Genomic DNA, 22,177 nt, shown 5'->3' on the forward strand with positions numbered 1-22,177 from the left:
GGAGAGGTTAGGGTGGGGGCAGGGTGAGAAGTGATGGGAGGAGCCACAGGAGCTGAGTGAGCTAATGTGTGCTTCCAGATGTAATACACATTACAGTTAGCCATTTGTGCTGGGCTTCTTGGGGACCTGACAACAGGAAAGGCAGGGTAGCCCTCACTGGCCTGCAACTCACTTTGAAGCCCAGGCTGGCCTCTAGCTTATAATGACCTCCTGCCTCAGCCCTGGGTGCTGGGATCACAGGCATGAGCCATCAGACCTGGTCTCTATGTTGTCTTGAAAAGTAAGCATGGATGACTTATAATTAGTTCATATTTATTTGAAATGTGGGAAGTGATTATTTTTTGTAGAAAAATATAGGTTTAATGCTAGAAAAGTGTAGACCATAAGCCTTTGGCATTTTCCAAGTGCAATAATTTACCAAGTGTTAGCCATGATTCCTAGAAGGAAATAAATATATTATATGTTTCAACTTACAAAGTCATGGCATGTTTCAGATATGAAAAGGGTTAATTTAATATTAATTAATCAAATTAATTAAATATTAGCAGGGAAAGCTTGAAAGCATCAAAGAGCATTAATATAATAAACTGAGGGAAAGCACTAATGACTGATCATAGGAACACAGTAATCCATTTGTTTGAAAATAACCAGATTTTAAGAGTTACTATCATTGCTGTTATCTGGAATCCGAGGACTATGTACCCATCAGTGTTTGGGGAGGTTTTTTGTTTTTGTTTTTGTTTTTTGAGACAGGGTTTCTCTGTGTAACAGTCCTGGTTGTCCTGGATCTCACTCTGTAGACCAGTTGGCCTCGAACTCACAGAGATCCTCCTGCTTCTGCCTCCCCCTGGTGCCACTGCCTGGTGCCACCACTGCCTGGCCCAATCAGGGGGGTTTTAACTTAAGAAGGAAATTCCAAAAGTTTGGAATTGTCGCCATGAAAAACAGCCACTCTTCCCACCCTGCCCTGTCCAGCCGAAGACCCTCCGTGGTCTTCACCACCCACCACCAGCACTTCTGAGCCAAGAGCTTTCTAGAGTTTTCTTAATTTTAAGTATCTGATTTTTTTTAAATGCCAATCGCTTTGGAAGCCATTCCCTGTTCACACATGAAGAGACGTCCTTCGGGACTAGAACAAGGACCATGAACCTGAGTCCCAGGAAGGGAAGGTGGGCATAAAGGTGGGAAAATATATCTTGCTTCACAGTTCTAAGACAAGAAATGGACATATGCCTCAAGACAGGATGAGCCCAAGGTATTTGTTGTATTGTATTTCCAATTGGCTCCTGTCTGCAAAAAAAAACAAAAACAAAAACAAAACAAAAGAACTTCCAGGGATCAGTATCAGTGAATGGACCTAATATCTACTGAGGACATGACACTTTTGCTGTAGTTTGGATCCTAAATGACCCCTAAGGCCATGTAGTAAAGGTTTAATTAACATCTGGAGTGGTACCGTTGAGGGGCTGTGGGGTATTCTAAAGTTTATTTTGTTTGTTTTTTGGTTTTTGTTTTTTCGAGACAGGGTTTCTCTGTGTAGTTTTGGTGCCTGTCCTGGATCTCGCTCTGTAGACGAGGCTGGCCTTGAACTCACAGAGATCCACCTGACTCTGCCTCTTGAGTACTGGGACTAAAGGCATGGGTGATTGCTGCCCAGTGTTTGTTTTTTGTTTTTTTGTTTTAATTTATTTAGCTTTATTTTATGTGTATTAGTGTGAGAGTGTCAGATTGCCCTGGAAATGGAGTTACAGACAGTTGTGAGCTGCCATGTGGTTGCTGGGAATTGAACCTGGGTCTTCTGGAACAGCAGCCAATGCTCTTAACCACTGAGCGATCTCTCCAGCCCCAGGTTGTGGGATTTTTAAGGGATGAGGCCTAGCAGGAGGTCTTCTGGTCATTGGTGGCACATTCATGGAGGGGACAGTGGGACCCTGACCCCTTCTTCTTCAACTTTCACTAATTCCTGGCCGTGAAGGAAGTGCTTAGCTATACTGCACACTCCCATTCTGATGTGCTGTCTCAAAGTAGGGCCAATGATCATGGGCTGAACTATTATTATGAACTTACAATAATCTTGGTTGCCAACTTGATTGGATCCAAAAATCAACTAAGAGACATACCTCTAAATGGATCTTTAAAAGTATTTCCTGGAAGGATTAACTGAGAAGGGAACACCCTCCCCTAGGTGGTGGTGGTGGTGGTAGTGTGCTGTTACCTGCCTACCTTTGCCCTTTTGTTGGAGTGTGCATCTACTCGGATGCTGCTGCTACTGCTGCTGCGGCTGCTATTGTTGCCGCCATCTATTATTCATCAGTATCGGAACCCAGCATGATGTGGGTTCCAGAGAAGAGAGAACCTGCTCCCTTAAGTTGTTCTCTGTCCTTCTGATGTGCACTGTGGCACAGGTGCCCCCACCCACACACATAAACACAAAATAAGTATATGTAAAAATTAAATTGTTTCATAATATTTATATGTCTATTTAGAAATATACATCGTTAGTAAAGCCCTTCTAAGCATAATTTCATAACATCTTTCAAAATGAAAATACATGCATTGCTTTGAACCAGCAATCTTATTTCCAGGAATAATTCCAACAAAATCATACATATAAAAATATGAATAAGCATGCATTTTATTTTAGCTCTATCTGACTCAGAAAGGAAATTGGAAATAATGTTAAGGGAAATTATGGACTGAATTGTAGTTGGGATTTTTTTTTACTCCTTGGGGGCCTGTCACCCAGCTCCAAAATAAATATATGGAGACGTAGTCTTACTTCTGAATGCTCAGCCTTAGCTTGGCTTGTTTCTAGCCAGCTTTTCTAACTTATTTAGCCAGTTTCTCTTCTTCTACATTTTGTTCCTGGGCTTTTTACATTTCTTTATTTATATGTCTTCCTTCCCTTCTTAGTCCGTGGCTGGTTGTGTGGCTTGGTGGTTAGCTTCCGGTGTCCTTTCCTTCTCCTTTTCTCACTCTTCTTTTTATCGAGCCTAGATTTTTCCTCCTACTTATTCTCTCTGCCTGGCAGCCCCACCCATCCCTCTCCTGCCTCACTATTGACCGTTCAGCTCTTTATGAGACCGATCAGGCGGTTTAGACAGGCAAAGTAACGCAGCTTTAGAGAGTTAAACAAATGCAACATAAAAGAATGCTACACATCTTTGCATCATTAAACAAATGTTCCACATCATAAACAAACGTAGCACATCTTAAACTAATATTCCACAGCACTGAATATTCTATATTATAGAAAAAACGAGGTCGTTGTGATTGACATGGAAGGGTCTCTTCGAGAAGAAGAGAAATGGGGCTGGGAGTATTGCTCAGTGGCAGCACACATACATGCCATGGATTCAGTCGTCAGCACAACTCACACACATACACACTCATCTACACATATGTCTGAATACATATTTAGACTTCCTTTTGTTCTTCCAAGGTAATAAAATACTAAGTTTAGCCTGGCTGTACTTCCCAGTCTCCTACAGTTAGTACTGGCCATGTGTCTAAATTCCGGCCAATGAGGTCAAAGCAGCAGTATCTGAGTTAATTTCTGGGAACTTCCACAGCGTTAAAAACAGAAACAGCTAGTGCCTTTTATTGACTGATTCTCAATAGGTCGAAACAGCAATGGTTTGTTCTCTTAGACCTGCAGGGCAGCGGAGGCAGCTGGGCTCCAGGTGTCCTTCAGGCCCACTCTGAATGGCGGCTGCTCAGGGAAGGAAGGAAAACTCTTCTAGTGACAGCAGAGAGACAGAAGGAGGCGCCCAACTGTGCAGGCTTCTGAGGGGATGGGCTTGAAATGTTAGAGGTGCTCACCAAACCAGACACATCAGACACAACTGCGTGGGGCGGGGGCGGGGGCGGGGGCGGGGACAGGTACTTCACCCATGACGGCTCCAGGCCAAGGACAGGCAGTGAGGGCTGAGGAGGAAACCGAAACAGCTGGGGTCTATAACACAGATTTTATTTACAGATTCTAACACCAGTGGTCTAAGGTGTCAGGGCTTGGAGATTTTTGTTTTGTTTGTTTGTTTGTTTGTTTGTTGTTTTCGAAACAGGGTTTCTCTGTGTAGTTTTAGTGCCTGTCCTGGAACTCACTCTGTAGACCAGGCTAGCTTCAAACTCAGGGATCCACCTGCCTCTGCTTTCAGAGTGCTAGGATTAAAGGTGTGCGCCACCACTGCCTGGCTTGAAACCAAAATCTACTGGATTCAAGGCCTATACTGTTTTAATCTTACCATCACGCATTTTAATGTTTTGATTCTGGCACATAGGATAAATTATGTGCATTATTTCACTTTTTGAAAAACTTTTCTTGGCTACCATAGCGTATTTATTGTTGAAAATGAACTTCAGAATCATGCTGTGGAATTCCCAGAAACACACAAGAAACCAAGTAACAAAGAAGGAAACAATCGGGAGAGAACCTATGAATTTATTCAGGAAGGTGCTGACATCTTTAAACCTGTAGATTTTTCAAAAGAGGTACGATGTGTCTATCCCTGTCTCTGTGATTTATGGAGGACTATTTTACTAATGTTATTCTCAGTCCTTCCAAATCTCCAGGTGCTCAATCAGTCTATCTATAAATATTAATTACGTCACTTTCTAACATTTACAATTCTTATTTTGGTTTTCTGCCTAACTTCTGCCTAAATGCTGGCTCTAAATTTCGGAATAAAGTTATTGGAAGCTTTCTCACCAAAAGTATTACGGTGACAGTTTAAAATACTTTTTAAAAACAGGCGACATAAGCATTACATGTTATATTACATATACATAGGGTGTATATATATTTACTGTGTATGTGTTGTCGGGGAATTAAATCTAGAGCCTCATATATGCTAAACAAACCTACTACTGAGAAAAAAACAACCCCATTCTTTTAAACTTATTTAATTACCTTTTTATTCACTTACTTCCCATGAGTGGGCAGGGGGCACCCTGAACAGCATTGCGTGGAGGCCAGAGGACAACTTGTGGGAATCATTTCTTTACATCTACCATGTAGCTCCTGGGGGCAAACTCAGGTCCCAGGCTTGGCTACAGCAGCTTTTACTCACTGAGGCATCTTGCTAGCTCCTTTATTCTTTTAAAAGAGGACTTTTTTTTCCTAAGTCATGTATCTTCAGATGTCATTCAGTCATCATTAGGAAGCTATTAAGTAATTTTTTTCTATTACTCTTCTGAAATCCTCATATCTTTCCTGATATTAAAACACAATTGGATTACTGGGGCCAATATTTCTTTATTGATGTGAATTATAATTTAGTGTGTAATTAGAATTAATATAACATTTCATTATGATTTTCAGATCTGTCATTTGCTATATTCCAAAACTGTGGAGGCTAGAAGAGACTGTTTTGAATCCTATTGCACATTTGTGGAAGAACAACCCTGTTTCTCTTTGATCTCCAGCAAAAACACACTCAGGTATGGCATGTGTGTGGTATGCTTGTTTTAAATAGAAGCAATGTAAGAGTGTGGTGCACCTGGTCTGCAAGTCCACGCACAATTTTTGAGTATTTCTGATTCCTTGCTTAGACCCCTGGTCTCTGTATGTTATTTCCTTGGCCAATTCACCCTCTACTAGATAAAACAGATTTTCTTGTACACACCAATGTGCTCTTTAAAACTCAGGGTTCAGTGTCACTTCAAATGCCTAACTAAACCCATGAAGGCCTTCAGTGTGAAAACGTCACTTCGTGTACATTGGCTAAATTTACTGCAGTAACAGTCAATTCAAGACTCTTCAGCTTTGAAAGGCAAGCTCTGATTTCTTGCTTGACATGTCTGGCTCTGTAACCAAATGCTGCAGGATCACATCTCAGTAAGTGCAAACCTAAACAAGCCTGGCCAAGAGCGATTCAGAACCTGAAGCAGCTAAGGAAAATACGAGGTTATTCCCAAAGCAACACCCTCCTTGAATAAAGGAAGCATAGGAATTTTACCTGGGGACATGTATGTATGTATGTATGTATGTATGTATGTATGTATATATATGTATATATATGCAAACACTTTAGGGTGGGTGCATTCCTGAGCATGCTCAGTTAAGGAGTATATTTCTGAGCATGCTTCATTTAAGGTCATAATTTCAGGAGAGACTGCATTTTGGAGAATGCTTAGCTCAAGGTCATGAAACATAGGATTGTAAGATTGTAATGGTGGTCAAGAATGCTTCTGGGTGTGGACACCTTACACTGTACAAAGTGTTAGCTGAAAATAATGGGAGGAACACTCCACAGGTGCACTAGTACAGGCGCTTCCCCAAGCTTTCCCTTGACTCGCACAGCACTGACAGCTGCGTCTCTTGTTGCCTCTCATTCTGGGACCCACCGTGAAGGACTGTGCTGCTCTTACATCGGGTAGTGCGGGAACCCCGTCACTTCCTCTGATCCAATGCGTACAAGAACAAGGTAGCCTGAAAGATGAACACTATTTGTTATGAGGAAAGATGAGTCGCCCTTAGAATTGATTCTAAACAGCAGCTGTCTCTCCTTCCTAGTACGGCAGTTATGATTAATGGCAGGTGTGTAGTAGGGGTTCCATGGTAAGGAGGGGTGAGTGGGGAGGTTGCTTATGGGGAAACCAGGAGAGCATTTCTGCTATGATGACTCCTTCAGCCTAGTTCCCAGTGCTGCTCTGATCCATTCTAGGAGAGGGAGCGTATGCAGTTTACAAAAGGTACTCAAGCTATGCTGGTTCTTAAAGAAGCAACAGAACATTGTTACAGGGAAAATGCTCTTCAATTTGACCACTCTGTTCCTGGCACTGTCCATAGGGCCCCCAAGTCACTGTGCTGTGAAAGCACATGAAAGACAAGAGCCAGTGATGACAGCAGCCTCAGGTATTTGGCCAGGACCGTCCTTTCAAAGGTGTTTTGTTTGAATTTTGAATTTGTTTTGAATTTGACACTGCAAAGGTACACAGATTTGCTACTTTAAACAAACTACTAGTATAATTTCTATGGGAATATATTTTGAAAGCGCTCAGGCATGGAGAAACATCATTGTAGATGAAGCTGACTTTGTTGAAATGGACATGCTGGCTCAGGCATCAGGGTCTAACTGGGTTGGATAAGGCCGAACTGGCTCTAGCGCTCCCTTGTGAAGGACAGCAGAGATACCAAAGCCACTAGTGCAGACAGGAAAAACTGAAGGACTGCTTACCATCCGAGTGGGAGGCACCATCGGAGTGGGAGGCTAGAAGCAGGTGCTCTGCCTGCACCCTGGTAAGTGACACTCCATGAGGGATGAAATGACACTCCTTCCTCGAGGGAGCGTCCAGTGTCTTTAACAACAAAATACCGAGATTTGCTAGGTTCTAAATATTGGAAATTGCTGGTAGTTGAATACTGTAGTTGAAGTTGGGAATGGTGGCCCAATCATTTTTTTTTTTTTTTTTTTTGGTTTTTCGAGACAGGGTTTCTCTGTGTAGCTTTGCGCCTTTCCTGGAACTCACTTGGTAGCCCAGGCTGGCCTCGAACTCACAGAGATCCTCCTGGCTCTGCCTCCCGAGTGCTGGGATTAAAGGCGTGCGCCACCACCGCCCGGCGGCCCAATCATTTAATCCCAGCATTTGGAAGGCAGAGGCAGGTGGATCTCTGTGACTTCAAGGTTTACCTGGTCTGCACAGTGAATTCTGGGCCCAATGTCAGTCTGATATATTTTCATTGAAAATACCCATTTTTTTCTGCATCTTTTTTTGTTATTATCTACTTCATTTGGTTTTGGGTTGCTGTTGTTGGCCCTTAGAAATTATCCAATTTCTGTAGTTGCTATTGACAAAAAATCAACTTAAATTTATTATATTGGCCAGAGTTCAATTGTAGAAACAAGAATTCGTTCAAGCACTGGTGAGTTGGCTCAGTGGGTAAGGGCGCTTGCTGCCAAGCCTGAGGACCTGAGTTCAATCCCCAGGAACCACATGGTGGAAGCAAAGCACCGACTCCTACAAGTTTTCCTCTGCTGCCAACTTGTGCACTATGGTGTACACACACACACACAAGAAATAAATAAATGCAATTTAAATCTTTCCTGCCAGACTGGGAAGTGGCTGCTGTTACTGTAGTCCACACAGAGCTAAACTCTTTCAGGACAGCTGCTGACTCAGGCGCTGTAAAATATACCTGAGTGTTTCTACTACAGCGATGCCAGGATAGTCACAGCATGCTGCTCAGAAAGCTCCTGCAAATGTCACTCAGATGCATTTAGTGGGTGCTCCATTACAGGCGGAAATCCTCACTGCAGAGCATACAAGTAATTAGACTTCACTTTCCAGACGCTGTGGAAACAGCTATGTTACTGTGGGGCTGTGGCAGCACTGAATGAACCTATTTCATAGTATCTGTCAAACCAACTAGAAGTAGTAAGACTTGCTAACTCACAAACCTGAATGGCCCCAAAGGCAGAAACAGCTCTGGACACAAATGAAACTGGAGATTAGAACACATTGCCAGCATTGTTTTTTCATCCTGTTTCTCAGTTCTGATTTTCCTTCATCTAACATTTCCTGAGGACCTCCTATGCGCCAGACACTGCACTGAGCTCTGAGATGTCATTACAGACACTCTGTGAGCACTGAGATGCCACAGTGAACACACATTGCAGTGAGCGCTGAGATGCCTCAGTGAACACACACTTCTGTGAGTGCTGAGATGCCTCAGTGAACACACATTGCAGTAAGTGCTGAGATGCCACAGTGAACACACACTGCAATGAGCACTGAGATACCACAGTGAACACACACTTCTGTGAGTGCTGAGATGCCACAGTGAACACACACTTCTGTGAGCGCTGAGATGCCACAGTGAACACACACTTCTGTGAGCGCTGAGATGCCACAGTGAACACACACTTCTGTGAGCGCTGAGATGCCACAGTGAACACACTTCTGTGAGTGCTGAGATGCCACAGTGAACACACACTGCTGTGAGCACTCAGATGCCACAGTGAACAGCACATAGGAACACAAGGACTCTTTGCTCTGCTGGTGTGTACCTTCCTGTCAGCTTTGTTCCCAGACAGTTCCGCTGGAAATGGCAGCACAAATCACTCCCGAGAGCTGCAAGCTCATAGACTACCCACTGTTTGAGATATCACAAGAAGAATGGGCTTTCCTCTCCCAGAATCCATATAAATTCCATGCAATAAATGACTCTAATTGTTTTTATTATGTGCTGCATCAAAGACCAATCAGTACTGAGCAGCATGTGCCATATGTCCTCCAGATGTTGAAGAGGCTGCTCCCAAAAGGAAGACGTGCTGAAATGACAAAAGCAGAGTTGATGTCTATTCTGTTCCATTCCTAAACTACCCGGCTCTTACACATGCCCACGTGCACATACACACACACACACCTGCACGCATGCACATATACATACATGCATGCACACACACAGAGAGATGCACACGCACAATTTTTGTACATGATTCTTCCTATTAAAGTTGAAATTTCTCTTCGACTCAAAACACTCTCCTCTCCCAAGGAGAACACAGAACTTTCCTTCCACCCAAACAGAACTGTAAAACAATCACAGCAAGGACAACAGAATGCACTTTCATGCATCTTAAACTAATAATAATGGCCACCATACTCTCCACCACCCTCTTCTGCAAAAAACATGTAAATCAGCTTCACCTTCGTGCACATGACATCAGAACTCAGAGGCTTCTTCACCACCTTGAACAGATTCGTAATCGTTCTTTCCTGTTCTTCTTACGAAACAGCAAATGTTTCACATTAGGAGCCAGAATTAAGGCCACCTCCCAGAAGCCCCAGCTTTGCAAGAGGTGGAGAGTAACCTGAATGCTTGAAATATGGGTTCAAGAACATGAGGCTGTTTCTGTGTGTGTGTGTGTGTGTGTGTGTGTGTGTGTGTGTGTGTGTGTGTGTGTGTAAGTATGTGAAGATATGGGAGATTATGTGAGAGTGTGAGGGGTGTAAATGTGCAAGAGTATGTGAGTGAGTGTGTTGAATGCATGGCAGTGTATATGTAAATGCATGCAAACTGTGTGTAAACAATTATGTGTGAGTGGATGAGCATGTGTTAGTGTGTGAGAGTGATTGTACATGAGTGTGCTAGGGTATAAGTGCATGTGTTTGATTACATGATAATGTATGAGAATTTGAAAGTGAACATGACTAAGTATGTGTATGAGCATGTGTGAGAGTGCTGTGTTGGCATGCGTGAGACTATATAAGTGAAAGTATTTTGTGAGTGTGCATGTGAACATGTTCCTGTAGGCTTCTAGGAGTGTGAGAAAGTTTAAATGAGAAAGTGTATACAAATGCACATATGTGAGAGTGTGTATAAGTGGGAGTGTATGAGTATAGAGAGTGAGAGTGTGTAAGTAAGGCTATATTGGAGTGTGAATGCATGTGTGGGTGAACATGTATCAGTGTGCAAGTATGAATATGTGTGTGGAACTGTGTTAGTGTTTAGGTGTACAAGAGTATATTGCAGTACATAGGAGCATGTATGAGTGAGTGCAAACTCATGAGTTTGTGAGAGTTTGTCTGAACTCATGAATGTGTGACAGTGTATTTCTTAGTGTATTTCTTAGTGGATAAGTATAAAAGTAATGGCATAGATATGTGAGAGTAAGTGTCTAGGTAGGTGTATGTCCTTGTGCACGTGTGAATATACCCATGTGATCTTGTGTGTAATAGGGTAGGAGTGTGCATGAGTGTGTGGGAATGTGTGGGTGTCTGACTATGTGACTATATTTCTTAATGTGAGTGTGAAACTGTGAGCATGTGCAAGGATGTGAAGGCATCTATGTTTCTGTGATACTGAGCAAGTGTGTGAAGGTATAAGTGTGCATGTGGATTTGTGTGTGGCAGTGTGTAGGGAATATGAATGTGTGAATGTGTTTGTAAGTGACTTCATGTGTGAAAGTTTGTTGCAGAATATTTGATGACACTGTGTGAAAATGTGCCACTGTTTCACCTTGCCTGCCTAGGCACCTTATGGTTGGTTTAATAAAGAGCTGAATGCCCAATCGCTAGGCAGGAGAGGATGGGCGGGACTTCCGGAGAGAGCAAGGAACTTGGGGAGGAATCTGAGATGCAGAATTTGCCAGCGAGACACGGGGAAGTTGGATGTACAGTGTGGAGGAGAGGTAACAAGCCACGTGGAAGAACGTAGATTAATATAAATGGGTTAATTTAAGTTTTAAGAACTAGTTGAGAATAAACCTAAGCTGAGGCTGACTTTCATAATTAATAAGAATTCTCCGTGTCATTATTTGGGAGCTGCAGTCCAAAGAAAGACCTGCTACAAGAGTTAGTGTGTGAATGTGAGTTCCAATGAGTGTGTGAAACTATAGGTGTGAATGTGTTGAGCTTATATGCATGAGTATAAATAAGTATGTATCCATGTGAGAGTTTGTAAGTGTGCATATATCTAAGTAAGCATAGAATGCATTTGTGAGTGAATAAGTGTGTGTGAATGAGTGTCTGAGTGTATTTATGTGATTGTGTGTGTCAGCCTGTGTGAATGTTCTTGTTTATTTGTACAAAAGTATATGAGTGTAAGTATAGGAGTGTGCTTGAATGTGCATTGAGTTTGTATAAGTGAATGAGTGTGAACATGTGTGAACTTGTGATGGATGGTATATATGTTGGTATATGAGTATGTAAGTATGTGCAAGCATGTATGAGTGTGTCAGTATATGTGTGAAAGTAATCTAAGCATATGGTTTTTTGAGTGAGTGGTTGGTTGTGTCTGAGCATGTGTGTGAATATGAGTGAGTATGCATGCGCAAGAGTGTGTATTTGTAAGATTGTGTCACAGTTTGAGTGCATGAGTATGTGCTTATGAGTGTATAATTGTGACTGAGTATACATCTGTGTGTATGAGTGTGAACATGTGTGAGTGCATGATTTTGAGTTAGTGTATGTTTTCTAGAGTATGTGTGCAATCATGTGTATAACTATGTCTTTTATGTGTTTTGGATGTGTGTTTGTGAGTAGGTGAGTTTGTATCTGAGTTTGTGTGTGCAAGAGATAGCAAGTGTGTGATTGTTTGAGTGAGTGTGTGTGAATGTGAATCTATGATTGAGCATGCAAAGTCTGTGATAATGTGTATGTATATGCTAGTATGAGTACATGAATGTGAATGTATATGTGAATTTGTGTGAGTGTGCTCTGTAAGTGGATGTGAATGTGCTAGTGTACACTGGAGGATGTGTGGATATATGAGTGCATGAGTTGCAAGTGCATGACTGTTTTTACATTTTGTGTGTAGGAGTATGAATTTGAGTGTGTACATGTGAGTATGTAAGTGCATGTGTCACTATGTGTGAGCATGTGTGTCAGAATGTGTGCAAGTAAATGAATGAATGAATCAATGTTTGAGCATGTATGAATGTGAATGCATGTGTGTATGTGAGCATGAATGTCTGAACATGTGTGAGAGTATACATGTGTGTATGATTGTCAGTGTAAGGATAGGCATGAGTATGTATGAGTGAGAGTCTGCAAGAGCATGTGACTATGAATGTGGGTAAACGTGTGTGAGTGTGAATATGTGAGTATGTGCAGGTCTTGTGTATGTGAGTGTAGAGTGTCGTTGCATGCTCAGCCTCCTCTGACAGAGGCAGGAGCTCCGCGGGCACCTCCTCGGTCTCTGTCCATGTACAGTGTGCACGTGGCTAACGACCATCTTTAAGATAACGGCTCAGATGCCACACTCTCCGAGGACCAGCCAGGCTCTCCAGAGCCAAGAACGAGCGTCTGTTGAGTGGATCAGCGCCAGTGCCAAAGCCAGGCTAATTACCAGGCAACATGCCACAGCCTCTCGGGTCCGGGTCATTTTTGAAATGTTGAAAAGTTGAGTCAGAAGGATCTTCAGGGATAGCCTTTCTCCAGGCCCCTTCTTGTGCCTTCGTGTTTCCACAGCCAGACCATCCTGAAGCGTGCTTGTCAGGGCTCCGTTCGACCCACAGCTAGCTACAAAGACTATGAAATCTTGTTTATTCAGAAAATGTCTTCCCAAGAAACACGAAGAAATCCATCTGTGGAATAAGAAAGGTGATGAGGACAGGGAAAAGGAGAAGGGGAGAGAAATGTGAGGAAGAGGAGGAGGAGGGAGGATGGGAGACAGGCGGAGAAGAGTGACAACTAACGTCGGGTCATTGTGTCAACCAACAAATCACCTTTGGAGCAAGGCTAATTTATTTATTTCTCAGTTTCAACTAAAATCCTAGCCCAATCAATAACAGATGGGATAACCTATCTATATCTAAATTCATCTTAATATGCTCTTAAGGACCTAGCTCATTTTTATGAGCTGTTTATGACTTTCGTTTCTGCAATCTTCTTCAACCCTTATAACCATTCTTATCCTTTTCCTTCAGATTTTAAACGAGTCAGAGGGAGGGGAAAAAATCTCTGTAGGGGTGATCCTCACAGTTTATTTTTGTTGTGTTTCTCTCAAATCTCCTTACATGTTTATATTAGATACTGCTTTGAGTCTTGTGTTATCCACAGAATCTTAAAAGGGATTATTAGCATAGCTGTGGCTTTCTCCCTTTAGAATAAACCCCAGCTTAGCAGGAATTTGTATTTCTCAAGGGACATCTTTTTCCAGATACACATAATACTAAATATTTTAATCTAGTATGTGATCAAAAATATTTTCCATTTTACTTCTTTTATTTATTTAATGGATTCATGTTACTCATTCTTTTTTAGGCAAGAATTAATTTGGAATAAAGGCTCAACTTTTATATTCCAAAATATGGGAAAATAACTTTCTTGTTTCTGGGACATAGAAAATATCAGTATAATTGTGCATTTTTGTCAGTGATCGTGTATGGTTCAAATAGGTTCTAAATTACATATGTTAAATTAAATTAATTGTTCTTGGATACTAAGGAGTTTAGAATGTGTCTTGAGCAGGTTGGGGGAATCCTCCTGAGATTCTCATGCTATTTCAGCTTTCTCTCTTGTAGCCTGTGGTAGTTTGAATGCAATTGACCCTCATAATCTCATAGAGAGTGGTACTATTAGGAGGTGTGGTTTTGTTGGAGTGGGTGTGGCCTTGTTGGAGGAAGTGTGTCACTAGGGGAGTGGACTTTGAGTTCTATTCTCAGGATACTGCCCAGTGTCTCAGTTGACTTCCTATTGCCTGCAAGATGTAGGACTCTCAGCTACTCCAGCACCAAGTCTGCCTGCATGCCATCATGTTCTCCCATCAAGATGATAATGGACTGAACCTCTGAACTGTAAGTAAGTCCCAATTAAATGTTTTCCTTTATAAGAGTTGTTGTGGTGGTGGTATATCTTCACAGCAATAGAAACATTCACTAAGACATAGCCCAATGAAGTCAGTCCCACCTTTCCACATCTTTGAACCCTTTAACACCAAGCCCAATGAGTGTTTTTTTTCCTTCCCACAATTGCACCCCCTGGTTCCCACTTCTCTTTGCAGTCTGGTTTCCAACTGACACTATCTCATGCTTTTTCTGACTTCTCTGCTAAGGCACATTTTGGCTTCTGTGGCTTCATACGTTGATGATCCCTTGTTGCTGTTTATTCCTGTCTTCTCTTGCACCAGCCTCACCTCATTGGTGTTCTATAGTTGGTACTGACATATCACATCTGTCAACGCTTAAAAACAATCAAGTGACAAGGCTTAAAAAATCAAGAACCAAGAGACAGGGACAAACTGCCAAAACTGACTCAAGAGGAAATAGAAAATGTGTATAAGAGAATAACAAATGAAGAGATTGAATTGGGGTGTTTTGTTTTGTTTTGAGTGCCCAAAATACAAACCAAAGCTAAGATTTCACCATCAACTTTGCAAACTAGTCAATGAAGAATTAGTGTTGATTCTTCATATACACATTCAAAAAGAAGACTAAGAACATTTTCCAAATCACACTTCTGATTAAGCAGTATGTAGGAAAATGGAATAATACATTGATATTAGAAAAGAAGAAACTTATTTTCAAAAGTGCCATGATCTTGTACATGCAAAAATCCTTTGGAATTTACTAGAAGTCTATTAGAATCAGTAAAGAAATCAAGCAACGTTGCAGCAGGCAAGGACAATATGTGAACATTAAATTTATTGCACTTCTACATATACAATTATCAACCTGAAAACAATCTATTTATAATAGCGTCAAAGGAAACAACATGCATAAGAAAAAATTAATAAAAGGCATACAGAACTCTGAAAACTAAAATCCCTTCGTAAAGAAATTTTTAAGAATATCAAGTGAATGGGGAAACATTCCATGTTCTTGGACCAAAAGACTTAGCACAGGCTTGAAGTAGAAAACGGCACTTTGGCTCCTGGGTGTGATTAGAAGCAGCAAATGAGTTGGGGCAGCACAGGACAGACTCCATTCCAAAGAAAAAGATTGGAGGAGCATCAGAAATTGCAAAGACTGTCATGGGACCGCTGACATACACAGGGAGGCTACCCAGAGAGGCTACTTAGCAACAGATCGAGCAGCACAAGGCTCCAGCCCTGTTTTCCCAGACAGGAAGGGAATCAGAGGCCTCAGCCTAAGATAGGCCACTTGGCCAACAAACATACCATAAAATGTCCAACATCTGTAACCATTAGGGAATCAAAACTACATTGAGATTCCATCTCCTTTCCCTGGCAGTCAAAATGGCTACTGTCAAGAAAACAAACACATGAAAAAGGCAGGGATGGAGTTATACATGGCTGGTGGAAATGTAAGTTTGCATAGCCACTTTGGAAACCAGTGCAGCAGCTCCTGAAAAAAAATAAATAAACAAAAGTAGAACTAGCCTATAATTCAGCTTTATCAATCCTGGGAAAATGACTGAACTGGGTACGTAATGGCACATCAGGGACATTTGCATATTCATGTTTATGGCTGATACCATTCCCCAAATAAGAAAAAGACAAAGTAAGGAATCAACTAGCTGTCCATAAAGAGAATGAGGTATACATACCCAGTAGAGTTTTATTCAGTTATCATGGATAGCAAAATTGTATCATTTGCAGGAATACGGATCATGTTTAATGAAATGAGCCAGACTCAGAAGATGCAAGTTGAAGCCACAATGAGACACCACTTCACACCTACTAGGACAACCAGAACCAAAATCAGATGACCACCATACTGATGAGGAGGTAGAAAAATTAGAATTCACATACATTCTTATTGGGGGTTTAAGTAATATAGTCAGTTGGAAGTTCCCAAACTATAATATCTAAGATTATTATTTGACCCCAAGTGTATGCTCAAGAGACTTAAGAGCATATGACCAGACAGACACTTGTTCTCAAATGTTTACAGCACTATTGTTCACACAAGCCAAAAGGTTAAAAAAGAATCCAATGTCCATCAATTAATGAATGGATTAAAATGTGGACTAGCTACAGAACGAAGTATACTGGACCAGGAAAAGAAGCAAAGCATTTGCAGTTCTCTATATGGGCTGCTGACATGCCAGGAGAGTATTCAGATGCCCATCCTTTTCCTATTCATAAACATGCCACTGTTTGATCACTCCTAAGAACCCTGCTCATGTGTCCTCTGCTTTACAAGCTCCACAGAATCAGACTAAGACCATGCCAAACATCACTATCCCATTGGTGAACAGTTTAAAAACGTTCTGGGTGTTCCTAGTAAAGTGCTCTTAGTAGTGATGCAGTTAATCTCTGGACCTTGTGTTCTCAACTGCTACCATAATTTTCTTACCCAAATTTACAGTGGATCCACCTCAGATGGACCTAGAACAATCTGACTCCATCTATCTGAGTCTTCTTGACTGCCCTCTAATCCCTTAAAGTTATCAAGAGTAGAGACACTAAATTCTTCTACATCCACAGTATCAGCTGGAAACACTCAGACTGATTCCATATCCCTTTCTTTGGTGATTTTGGGGTCTCAGCTTTCCAGGGGTAACTGTTAGGTAGCTACAGAGAAATTAGCAGGCTTGGAGGCCATTGAGGAAACATCTTTATATCTGTTACAGCATCTTTCTCATGAAAAATTACTAATACCAGAGATTGCTCCAAGAACTCTTGATGAGAATGCCAACCTCATCCTGCAGGAAGAGTGATATGGGCAACAACTATGCCCCATCCTCCACCTGCCTATTGGAACAAAAGTCAAGAAAATTAGCCATGACTACGCCATTTTGAAAAGTTTTTCTATTTTGGGTTAAAAAGTGACAATTTCCTGAACACAGTAATTAGCATTCCAGAACTAAAGCCTAGGTTCCTACCACACCTTACCTCTGCAAAAGCCTGATGAGGGCTGGCATCAAAGATGTTTATCCCTCATCTGACATTCTTTTACTCCTCACTTACAATCCTATGTTTGCTCCTAGAAACAGCCGATCTCCACAGAAAAAAGAAACATTTCAGCCCTCTTCCCTAAGTCTACTTCTGCCCTGTAACTACTTTGCTTTGTAAGTGAATTGTAGTCGATGATTCTTACAAGACTGGTATTTCCCCACCCAATGCCATCCTTTAAAAAGGAAGCAAGGGCTGGAGAGATGGCTCAGTGGTTAAGAGCACTGACTGCTCTTCCAGAGGTCCTGAGTTCAATTCCCAGCAACCACATGGTGGCTCACAACCACCTGCAATGAGATCTGGTGCCCTCTTCTGGCCTGCAAAGACACATGCAGGCAGAACATTGTATACATAATAAATAAAATAAATCTTTAAAAAAAAAAAAATAAAAAAATAAAAAAAAAAAATAAAAAAAAAAAAATAAAAAAAAAAAAGGAAGCAAAATACTGCTACATTGCTATATCATAAGTGAATCTTGAGAACACTGTACTGAGTGAAAGAAAACATGCTCTGTGATTCAATTTGAATGTTGTTCAGAATAGAGAAATCTATATAGAAAGATTTTTTTTAAAGTTATTGCTTAGGGCAAGGGAAGAAGCTGTAAAAGGGACAAGAAGGGATAGCTTAAGAAACAGGCTTTGCCGGGCGGTGGTGGCGCATGCCTTTAATCCTAGCACTCGGGAGGCAGAGGCAGGCGTATCTCTGTGAGTTCGAGGCCAGCCTGGGCTACAGCGCGAGATCCAGGAAAGGCGCAAAGCTACACAGAGAAACCCTGTCTCTAAAAACCAAAAAAAAAAAAAAAAAAAAGAAACAGGCTTTTCCTATGGCCATGAAAATGTCCTACTATTGACTGTATTAATGGCTATGCATACTTGTGAAAGTATAAAAAACATTTTATATATTTTTATAAGGTGAGTTATGTGGTATATGAATTATATGTCAATAAGCTGCTGAGAATAAAGAATAATCAAATCCACTTAAGAGCCAAATTGATCTCAATTTTATTAAAAAGCTCTTGCTTCATGGATCTGTTTATTTTGCAATTAATGAAGGTCAAAGGGCCAAGCAAAACACATTGTTACTTGGGTACTCAGAATTTCTAGTTATGATCCCAACTGCAAGTACAGAACCTGTCACAACTTTCAAAGGAAGATTTATTTACCTTATTAGCAAATCAAGAGTGTTAAGTTTCTACCAAGGAGGGTAAAATATTTGCTGATTGTTTTAGAGAGGTGTGCTAGAAGGTTAAACCTCTTTAAGAGTTTCTGGCATTTGAAGTTCTTAGAGAAATAATGCATTGAAGTGCATTTAAAACTTCTAAGGGTGGCATTAGTAACCATCAGTATGAGTTGACCAGGTATTTCAAGCTCAAGTTAATTGCTGGATAAACTCCTGGCTATCAACAAAGAAAATAAATGCAAGAATTATTTAGTTGTAGAGGGGATAGAGTAATGTAAAACCTGAGGACTAAGCGGTAGCAATACTTGGATGGGAAGAGGATAAACCAATCAAGAAGAAAAGAAGGCAAAGGAAAGGAAAGGCGTGGACAACATATTTAGCTGGGTGCTGGAAATATGATCTGTTTCTCAGGTCAGGGACCCAACTTGAATCTTTTCATGCTATGGAAGAGCTTACCTGTGAGCTACACCCTGAACCCTAAAAATAGTTTATGATTTTAAACCAACTTACTTCACATTTACCAACGGTTGGAAATATATGACATTTTTTTTTATCATGTAGTAAGAAAAGTTTTAATAGATATACTGACATATATCTAGTGATTTTTAAAAAATGCTGTCTTGCATCTGTTTCCTATGTTGAATAAAGACAGCTTGAATTGGAGTCTAGATTCATTTATTTGCTTAGTGTGAAGGAATAGTGAGAATAAATCCAGCCTTGTAAAGGGAACTATCTATACATTAATTTACATGCAAATGAAAAGCAGGATCAGCAAATACTTGCCAATTTTAGGAAAGGCAGCTTGGTCTCTGTATGAAGAAACAATGCTTGACTAATCCACAAAAGTTCTTTCAGAAGGAAAAATAAACTTGTGGAGAAAGGAAAACGATGCTTGTATTTTCCTCTTGGAAAAGTCTGCACCAATTTTTCACACCAATGATTGTTTCTTAATTGAGTTACCCTTGGACCAGACAGAGGGGTTTTTATTATGGATAAAGAATTAATGTCAAAGTAGCAGAGCAGGAATGTTATTAAAAGGAGAAGTGTAAATTGTGGTATTTCCCAACAAATCAATGCAAGGTCAATAAAATTTAATGGTTTATTATGTTTTGGAAAAGAGAGTACCCAGGAAAAATCTCTAAATTTGAAAACGATACTTTAGTATAAGTGAACAAACACATTACAGAGAAAATTGTGCATGCTCCAGTTACATAAATGGATTTGACTGCTAAGTCCTCATGGGGCACAGAGAGCCAGGCATGAAGGCTGGTCCTTAAAGATCTCTCATGAGCAGTTGAAGCTCAGAAGATTGGACAAGGTAACTGGCACCCAGACAACTGGCAATGTCGCTTTCTCTGTCCACACATGCCACGGCTGCCATGTCTGCTGGGCGTCTTTGGTTCTGCACCGTAGTATAACAGAAGGAGCTGGCTGTGCACGGCACGCTTTTCTATGCTGCAGGACAGTACGATGCGGGGGGGGGGGGGGGGGGGGGGGGGGGGGGGGGGGGCACTCCATGAAGAGAGAAAGGGATTGACTGTACCCTTAGCAGTAGCTCAAATGACACTTCTTGGTCTCAGGAAATGGAAGGGGTGAGTCGGCTGACTGGGAAGAGAGGGTACACCAATGATGGGATGGCACCTGTTACGGTCTGAATACGAAATGTCCCCCACAAGCTTGCGTTTTAACCTCGGTCCCCAGCTGGTGGCACTGTGTAGACTTGGGGAGATGGGGTGTAACTGGAGGAAGCAGGTCGGTGAGGGTGGGTCCTTGAGTGTATATTATTGTGATGGTTAATCTTGATTTTGAGCTTGATAAGACTTAGGACCACTGTGGGGAAAAAAATCCGAGCTGAGAACCAATATTCATCTCTGTTTCCTGACTAAGGAAGGACACAATGGGACCAACTGCCTCCATTTCCTGCCACCATGACCTCCTTGTAAGACTTTCCTCCCTCCCTCCCTCCCTCCCTCCCTCCCTCCCTCCCTCCCTCCCCCCTTTTCTCCTTCAATTGATTTTGTCAGGGATTTGATCAGAGCAATGATAAAAGTAATTAACACCATTTTCCTGCTTTTTCCTGTCACTCTCCCTGCTGCCTCCCGGCTATGTACGAGCAGCGTCCTTGGCCACAGTCTCCCACTGCCACAGTACCAAACAATTGTGGACAGAACCTCTGAAACCATTAGTCACATAGACCCTTCCTGCCTAAGGGATTCTGTGAGGTCTTTTGGCCACAGCAGCACTAATCCAGCGTCTTGCTGCTCACACTACAAGTCTATGCAGAGAACTAAGCCACTGCAGTCTGAGGGAGATGGCAGCTACGGTGGAGGGAAGAGGTGAGCATTCAGAGGATGGGAACCCGAATTCCGTTACTCATTCAGCACATATTGGGTGATCGTCTCCACCCCTACATCACAGCAGTACGAATCCACTGCTCCCTGTGTGGTAGCCACTGTTTCAAGTGCTAGTGATGAGCAATGAATGAAACACGGTTTGTATTCTCACGGAGCTAACGGCCAAAATGAACCTAATATCAGATAGACCTGTGCTTTGAAGGAAACAAAACAATTGGTTCTGGACTGGCTGGACACTGAGACCAGATGGAAGTCTCTCAGAGCGGTAAAATCTAGCCTCTAGTCAGAGGCATTAACAAAGGCCTGGAGTCAAGGAAAGGTTGTACGCTTAGGAGTCAGGGAAAAAAAAGGGTATAGTTCAGTAGTATGTATGTAGTATGTAGTATGTATGTAGTTAGCATGCAGGAAGCCCTGAGTCCAATTACTTATAAAGAAACACCCTCCCACTACCCCCCATCCCCCACCCCTGCCACGACCAAGACAGTTCCACAGCCCAGGGAACCCAAAGAAGTTACTGATAAGACTCCAGTGCAAAGCGAACACGGGAGAGTTTTACCCTCAATAGGAAACACAAGTGAAAGACGGTGGGTGTGAATTCTATTTCTAGAAAGAGCTATCAGCGTGAAGCCCAGGAGGAAGAAGAGGTCTGAGAACACTCCAAACATACAGACTCTGGACACCTAAGAAGAAGCCCTCCTGTGGGAGCAGAAGCAGCAGCTAGTGAGGGCAGCCATGCTGCCTGTGACTGCCACAGTCACTGCAGGAATCAAAGGACCCATCCTTTGTCCTTCTGTCCGCTGTCAAGTCGCCTCTGACAACAGGAATCAGGAAAGAGGACGCATTAGGGTCTCAGAGTTATTCTTGTGGTGAGTTTTCACTGAACTAAAACACAAAACTTTGTAGTATTCCTCTATCTGTTGTTAGGTTTATCTTGTTCATTAAAAAATAAATCTAGGCCGGGCGATGGTGGCGCACGCCTTTAATCCCAGCACTCGGGAGGCAGAGGCAGGAGGATCTCTGTGAGTTCGAGGCCAGCCTGGTCTACAAAGTGAGTTCCAGGAAAGGCGCAAAACTACAGAGAAACCCTGTCTCGAAAAACCAACCAAAAAAATAAATAAATAAATAAATAAATCTAGGCTGGACATGGTTGTGCATGGCTTTAACCCCAGTGTTCAGGTGGTAGAGGCAGGTAGATCTCTGAGAGTTCAAGGTCAGTCAGGGCTACAAAGAAAGACTATCTCAAAACAAAACAAAATCTATCTTAACTTTATGAGAATGGGGACCTCTCCTAGCGTAAGAAAAGTGGCCAGCACACAGTCAGCAGTAAATTAATGAATACTCT

Source organism: Peromyscus californicus, unplaced genomic scaffold (assembly GCF_007827085.1).
Source record: "Peromyscus californicus insignis strain IS unplaced genomic scaffold, ASM782708v3 Scaffold_20__1_contigs__length_68692818, whole genome shotgun sequence".
Taxonomy (NCBI): domain Eukaryota; kingdom Metazoa; phylum Chordata; class Mammalia; order Rodentia; family Cricetidae; genus Peromyscus; species Peromyscus californicus.